Source organism: Pteropus medius, unplaced genomic scaffold (assembly GCF_902729225.1).
Source record: "Pteropus medius unplaced genomic scaffold, Ma_sr-lr_union100, whole genome shotgun sequence".
NCBI classification, from domain to species: Eukaryota; Metazoa; Chordata; class Mammalia; order Chiroptera; family Pteropodidae; genus Pteropus; species Pteropus medius.
In genome coordinates, this window is record NW_024340848.1 from 9,221,011 (window position 1) to 9,229,396 (window position 8,386).

Genomic DNA, 8,386 nt, shown 5'->3' on the forward strand with positions numbered 1-8,386 from the left:
TGCGCATCCCTACCCTCGCTTTGGGAATGCCGACACCTTAATTAAAACACGATGGTCATCAGGTTAGTAGAAATGGACCGATGAGGAAGGGAGACAATAGATTTGTCCCCGCTGGGCGTAAAACAGATATTAAAAATTCAAAACGAGGAAGGGAGTTGGTTGGCCTAAAAGAATACAATTTTGTTTCTTTTCATTCCTTAGCATAAAAATTAAATTAACGTGGAGTTTAAGAAACACAGAAGAAAATAACTGTCCCACCTTTGCTTCCCTCACAAGCCGCCTGCACTTCTTCCTTGTGCTTTTCATAAGCAAATATCTTAAAATCATGGTCTAGCCTCATCTCTCTCAACTCTCATTCATTTCTCAATTCATTGCCACCTGGCTTCATTCCACAGCACTGCATTGACATGGCTCCTAACAATTATCTCCTAATTACTACCCCAGTGCTTTATTGTTTGGTCTTCAGCCTAGCTGAGCCCTCTGCAGCACATGACACTATTTACAAGTGGCCTTGAGACGCCCCCCTTTTCGTGACTCTTTCTCTGGCTGCTTCTCCTGCTTACCCTTAACTGTCTGGATTCCCTAGCTTCATTTCTGCCTTCTCTTACTTAGTCTACATTCTTTCCTTGGACAACCTCACCTACTCCCCTGGCTCCTGTTCATCCATACTGAGAATTCTCCAAACTATCTTCGAACCTCACTCCTCCCCATTGTTCTTCTTCTATATCTTCATCTGCCCACTGCACATTTCTTCCTCTTTGCCTTATTAGTACTTTATAATTGACATGTTCAAAACCAAACTAAATATAAGTAAATAAAATAACAATAAAAATCTCTCTCCTCTATATTCTTTCTTTATATTAGTTAATGGCACTGTCTTAGTCTGCTCAGGCTGCCATAACAAAATGCCAGTCTGGGAACATCAACATTTGTTTCCAATGGTTATGGAGGCCGGATGGAAGTCCAAGATCAGTTTCTGGTGAGAGCTTTCTGCCTGGCTGGCTGGCTGCCACCTTCTCACTGTGTGCTTACATGAGGGAGAGGAAAAGAGAGCAAGCTCTTTGGTATTTCTTCTCGTAAAGACACTAACCTTATTGGATCAGGGCCCCAACTTTATTACTTTGTTTTACTTAATTATCTTCTCAAGGCTCTATTTCCAAACGCAGACATGATACAGTGGGAGCTTCAACATATAAATTGGGGTGGGAGAGGGTGTCACAATTGAGTCCACAGCAGGCACCACGTCCCAAGTTAATTCTCACCCTTGACTCTTCTTTCCCCTACATCCAGCTGGACACCCCAAATCTTGAGTTCCCAGCCCTAAATTTTTCTTTAGCCCATTCCTTCCTTCCAATCTTACTTTTATGCTTCCAGTTCAGGTGCCCTTGTGCCTTATCTAGACCACTTCCTCTCCCTGACTTTCCACTGTGGTGCTGTCAGTCAGCATCCAAAATAACAGATCTGATCAGGATGTCCATGCCGACACCATAAGCTGTTCATGGCAAAAATTTCCCCCATCTAACCCTCACCTAATCGCGCCGGTCTTATTTCCAGGCATCGTCCACATGTTCTGGTCACACTAAGCTTCCAGATATCCCAGCATGTGCTGCCCACCTTCACATCTTCCTTCTTCCCCTTATCCAGGATTTTTCTCTACTTCCTTTTTTACTTGCTGAGTGCATACCCACCTTTTAGGTCCCAGGTTAGATATGATCTCCAAGAAGCATTTCTCTGCTTAGTTGAACCAGCACCCTAGTCATACCCCTGTTACAGCATCTGTCACATTTGCACATCAGTATCCCCTATTAGACTTGTGGTTCCTCATGAATAATGACAGTCTCTCCTTTGGTGCTGAGCCCTGAGCTCCACCTGTAATAAGTATTTGATAAATGAAAATGGAAGTGTAGTGTGTTGTGCTGTGTAAGCTTGGTCCTTAACTTTTCTCAGTTAAAAAAGAAAATCTTAAACACTTTCAATTATGTATTTGTGTGGACCATTGAATTCTTTCGAATACAGATTATTAGACTTTAAATATATGTGTTCCTTTTATATATATAATAATGCTAATATTTTTAAGTTAAGATGAAGACTACCTGGATTATAAGAAGATTCTTTCATTCTCAAAAGAAATGTATGCTACCCATAACTAGGATACTTCATATATAATTTAAATATGATTTTAAGACAATTATATAAAGGCAAGGACCATTATATTTTAGTGTCACCCAGCTGATATATTTTGTTTTAGGTTTAATTTTAAATAAACCTAAAAGGAAAAGTTATAAATGTCCTCAATTTAAAGCTGCTCCTGGAGTGAATAGCCTGACCTCCAGTCCAGAGCACCAGATTTTAAAGGTTATATAAAAGATGGATTGACATTAAAACAAAAATCTTCTTAATTAGCCAGAATAAACCTTTGTGTATTTCTGGTCATATGCTCCCAGAACAGCATCTCTTTTCACAAGAATCCTTTGAAATGTCTAGAAAGGTGAAAAATATAGACAAAAGCCCGTGGAATCATGTGAGGAGGACGGAGCACAGAATGAACATCCAGCAGCCTTTACAGGAACCCCTTTGTACCTATTAAGCCAGATTTGATAAACAAAGTAGCTGAGGAAATGCCTTTCCATTAGTGGTAGTTCTATTATGAGGAAAATCAAAGACATAGAAATATTCGAGAATCAGAACATTTCTATGACCTTAGATGATGCTTAAACATTCCCTATGATTAACATTATCCAGGAGCTTTTGCTTCATGATGAAGTGGAGGAAATCACTGTCCCTGAAAAAGAAGAAATCTCAGGCAGAACAGAGCTACACCTTCCAGTACCCAAGAATGGGACTTGAGCTATCTCATGACTAAACAAAGATTTGTCCCAATTAAGGTACAAATCTTGTGAAACTAAGTAACTGGTCAACCACAAGGGCTCAGCTGTGGTTGGGAACAGGAGAGTGACATGGGCTTGGTTGTTGCAAAGTTTTCCAGCTTGGGAGTTAAGTGTTTGTACTCCACAGTGGCAAGAAGCCTGTCTGGCTCGTCTTTATGTGTTGGTGCACACCCCCAAGCCCTGTGCTTGCCGTATTCTGGTAGATCACTCTCTTCCTACTTCTTGCCTCCAACACTGTCCTCACACCTCACCAATGCCTCAGTCCCTTGTTGTTTCTCATCTTGATACTTTTGCCTGTGCTTCTTTCATTGCCTGGAATACCATTTGACATCCCATCCCAAGCCCTTTCTGTTCAGTTCTTAACATTCAACTGTCATCTCTTCTACAGGAAACTTCCTGACCATCCTCCCAAAAGTTCAGTTAAGGGTCCTTCTGAAGTCTGTGAGTAAGAATCTGTTCTGTGCCTCTCTCCTAGCTTCTGGTGGTTTTCTGGCATTCTTTGTTGGCTTGTAGAAGCATTGCCACAATCTTTTTTTTCATTTTCATATGTCATTCTTCTTGTGTGCATGAGTTTTCCTTTTTACAAGGACACCAGATTAGAGCATACCCTAATGACCTCATTTTAAGTTGATTACCTCACTAAAGATCCTATCTCCAAATACAGTTACATTCTGAGTTATTGGATGTTAGATATTCAACTTATGAATTTGGCAGGGAGAATACAATTCAACCCATAACAGACCCCATTATCTGTTTCCATAAAGTCCTTTATATCCCAATTACTACTTTAAAATTGTACGTTCAAAGGACTATTTCCTTCACTGGACTGTGATCTCCTTTGTAGAAGGTACTATGTTATGTGATCTTTACACATCCAATGTCCAGCAGAGTATCTGGCACAACATAGAAACCAAATGAGTGAATGGATGAATGAGTAAATGGGGCTGCTGAGCAGAACCGAGCATTATGAATGAACTATGTGCATATTCATTCCAGAGTCAACTTCAGCATGCATCTTTATGTTTCTTTATATACACAAGAGTACACATACAAGACACATTATATGCATAATTGGCTTAAGCACCAATCCCTCTTCAGTTGTATATTTGCAAAATTTTTGTCAACTTGGAACAAGATTCTTTCCTTCTCTTTTTTCTTTCTAGTGTTATCAACAAGAGGGGACTTCTTCAGAAACCTTTCTCTTTCCCACCCCAATAGAAAGGGGTTTTCTCTTTTCCACTCAATGATTTCCCTGTGTCAAAGCCATTGGTAAATGCAGAGAGCTTTCTGTGTTCCCAGTGCCTAATCCTATTTCCATTCCTATTTTTGTTTCTGTTGTCTTTGCATAACCTGGTGCACTGGATTTCTCCTTCCCCTGGCTACCCTCTGGTACTTCTTGCATTGCTAGTTCCTTTGCATTGTTAGCTCCTCCCCCAAGGGAGGTTTGGTCAGGAAGGGACTCGCTCTTAGGCAGAATGCTGCTCAGAAGACTACCAGATCCCCATATTACTTAGAAATTGTTGGTTCCATAATTATTTCTCAATTCTCACTGCAAATATTTGCACAGGAAATACAGAGACCTCAGACCCAGCCACTGTGGGAAAATGGCAGCTTACTGGCCCTGAGACTCAGATAAACGCTCCAGCTCTCATTCCCATGGCATTTGGGTTACAAAATGCTTAGAATATTTTCAAAGCTCTGGTCATTGAGTTTTTCAAACTTAAAATTTGAGTTTGCACTGGTTCATTCTTAGTTATTCATGAGGTCCTTACATGTGTTATTTACATCTCTAGGAGTTTTTCTTACCTGTCCTTTAGAAGGGCTTGGCACCCTAACACACTTAGATGCAAAAAAAAGTATATACAAGCATGTGTGTTTGATTTTTAATACTAAATACTAATATGATTCTCACAAGTATTTTTAATAAATACACACTTACATTGAAATTCAAGAACAAGAACTGTGTCATGAGTGCCAATGTGGCTCTAAAGCTTCTAAGAGTGAAGACACTAATGGAAATAAATAGCAGTCCATTTGGAAACCTTGTCTTGGCTTATATAAGGGTAAGTTATATAAGGGCTGCCTCGGAGGTCATGCTTCGAAGGTTTGGGTTCTAACCTTTTCTCTGCCACTTGCTGGCAGTGGGGCCGAGAGCAAACTCCTGCAGTTCTCTTTCTCTTCTGTGAAATGGTGATATTAATACCAGCTAATACATAGGGTTCTGATCATTTTAAAAGACAATAAGTCATGTTTAAAGCTTTTCAAAATCTAATGGTATATGATAAGCCCAAAATAGATATTAGTTAATATTATTAACGTGTAGAAGTTTGTCTGGCTCAGTGTCCATAGACTTCAAGATAACGTCCATGAAATTTAACTTTTCTATAGGTTTTTATTTTTTGCATTTTCTGTTTTCCATGCTTACAAATGATCAAAATGGTTTATATTGTATAGTGGTGTAAAATACATGACAAAATACAAAGTAGAAAATACAAGTGAATCCTGTTAATTTTCAAAATATCTCCTGTATTCCATCACTACTGCCCTTACCACTATAATTATAATTTAAGTGGCCATCATTTTTCGACCTGAACTATTAAAATAGCACCATTCTAGATATTCTCTCTTTCTTGCCTTCAGTCTATACCCTACAAGGAAACTAGGCGGATCTTGTTTGAATAAAAGTCACAGCATTTCCCTCCTCTGCTCAGAATCCTCCTGTTCCGCTTAGAGTGTAATGCAGAGCTCTTTGGGCAGTCCATCAGGCACTGCATGATGTGTGCCCAGCCTACTCCTCTGACTTCACCTCACTAGGCCCAGTCATACTGGCCTCCTCCCCATCCTTTGAACCCACCAAGAACATTCCCATCTTAGGGCTTTTGCACTTGCTGTTTCCTCTGCCTAGAAACTTCTTCCCTCATGTGTCCTCATGACTGCCTCCTTCACCACATTCTAGTCTCTCCCCAGAGAAACCCTCTCTGATCCAATCTAAAATAGCACTCCATCACTGTCTAGCCTCCTGTGCTGCTTTGTCTTCTTTATAGCTCATACAACTAACAAATGAAGAATATTGGGAAGTCTGAATCTAGACTGCATAAGGATTTTGATGGAAAACTATTGACAATGTCATTTAAGCTAGGATGTCACATCAGAAGGATCCCCTTTACGTGGTGATTGGATTGAAGGATACTAATTAGGCAACTGTTTCAGCTGATGAGTCAAAGTATTATGATACCTTTAAAAGTGCAGCTGGAGAGTTATAGGTATATTTGAGAGACAATTAGGAGAAAAATTAAGCTGGCAATGGACTGGCAACATAGATAAGCAAAATAACGCAGCATGGATATCTCATAATTTTTCAGCAGAGCACTGATTATCTAATAGAGGATTCTCCAGGAAAGAGAAATTGGAGGAGGAATAAATTTTAGAAGAGAATTGTGCACTTGATTTTGGACAATTTGAATTTGAGTTATATGTAAGATACTAAAGAGGAGATACTTGTCAGCATTTGGACATATGGGTCTGGATCTGGAGATGTACGTTTAGATTTTACAGATATGTTAAAAGTAATTGATACTTTGGTCATGGATAGTGAGTAACCTAGACAGCCATTGCAGACTGAAAAGAGAATGGACTTTAAAAACCGTAATACTTATAACACAGCTAGAATAGAATGACTGAAGGACACTAAGAAGGAACAGCTTAAGAGGCAAATGGGAAACTCGGAATGAGTTGTGACATCTAAATTGAGAGAAGAAAGTACCTATAATGGAGGATGTAATCAAGAGCAAAAAAAAAAATGTTGTTGTGTGATAATGAAAAAAGTCCCATTGGATTTAGCAAATTGGAGATGATATTAGTAGAATGAAATGAGTGAATGATGCTAGATAAAGTGAATGGATAAATCAGTGGGAAATAAAGAAAAGGCGATCTCTTTCAAAAGTTTGGCTATAAAAGGGAAGCAAGAAATAGCTCATTGCTGCAAAAGTAAGTGAAGCAGAGACTCGAGCATGTTTAAGTATGAAGGGGTGGGGGGAGTTTCAGTAGAGATGACGTGGTTTGCCAAGGGACAGAGCGGGCTAGAAGAACCAAGAAATAAACCCAGTGAAAAACAATTCATCTAGAACACACTGTCTGAAGAGTAAGGTCCAGGGCCATGAAGATAAGATGTTTAGCAAGAACAATACTCATCTTCAAAGTTAATGGACTCTGGTCCAAGGGTCTAGAACAAGCCATTTATTCTGCTTTTCGCTTTCCTGAAGTTCAATCAACAACTATTAGGGCATCTACTATACACCAGGCATTATCTAGGAGACAGGAAGTCCTGGTGCCAAAGGTGAATGTGATCTCTAATTTAACAGACATAGAAATATTAAGATAACATCATGGAAGAGGTGACTTTGCAAAAGAAAGGAAACCCAGGATAAAAAAAAGTTAGTGAAGAAATGTGAAGGAAGTAAAAAATAAATAAATAAATAAGTGAAGTAAGAGGACACTAACCCAATATTTAAATTGTCCTAAGATGAGAGTAAGGAATTCCAAGACAGGCCAATTCTGGAAATATTTGTTATTGGAAGTAGGTTTCTAATTTTTTATCATGTTGAAAAGGTCCCTATCCCATTATGGTAACTAGTTTGCTTCCTTAAGAAGTTACCAAGTTCTACAGCCATGCTACCCTGAACAAGCCCAATCCCATCTGATCTTGGAAGCTAAGCAGGGCTGAGCCTCATTAGTACTTGGATGGGAGACCACCAAGGAAGACCAGGTGCTTTAGGTGTAAAAAATTAAAAACTAAAGGATCGTAAGCTGACAAGGTCCTTGCAATCTACGAAATCAACCAAGATTGCTTCGCCTAAAAAAAAAAAGTTACCAAGTCTTAGCTTTGTATCAAGCACCAGACTATGAGCTGGATATTTAATGGTAAACCAAACAGAAATAATATCATTGACTTACATTGCAGTGGAAAATAACAAACAAATACAAATCAATATATAGTTTCCAATAGAGATAAGTGTTCTAAAAATAAAATGTCAGGAGAGAGTTAGTTCAGGAGATCCTTTAGAATAGGTAGTCAGGGAAAGTTCTTCTGCAGCAGTGCATTTAACCGAAGCCTGAAGGATGAATCGGCATCAACTTGGTAAAGAGAAGGGGCAAGAAGAGCAGCCCAGAATTCAGGAACAATCACACAAAGATATTCTGACCCAGAGCTCTGGTAATCCGCTGATGGTCCCTTTAAATTGCTCACCATGTTAAATCAACAAGAAATTGTATTTATTTTTTCTTTTCCATCTTAATCTCAAGCTCTCCTTAGACTGTTCATATCATCTTGCCAATGATTTAAAAAGAAAAAGAATCAGGATGTATCTGATTGCAGTGTGCTTAGTCATCATTGCAATAGTCACAATGACCACAATTTCCACAGCATTCATTTGTTCTTAGTCCACCATAACTCAGACTCAAATGTCTGAGATTTTGAGACCAGAACATCCCATGTTACT

At 39.1% G+C, this 8,386-nt stretch overlaps 1 pseudogene; it reads left to right on the forward strand.

Annotated features, from left to right (window-relative positions):
* The first annotated feature begins 7,546 nt into the window (after window positions 1-7,546).
* LOC120582907 (uncharacterized) lies at window positions 7,547-7,665 on the forward strand (annotated as a pseudogene).
* The last annotated feature ends 721 nt before the right edge of the window (window positions 7,666-8,386 follow it).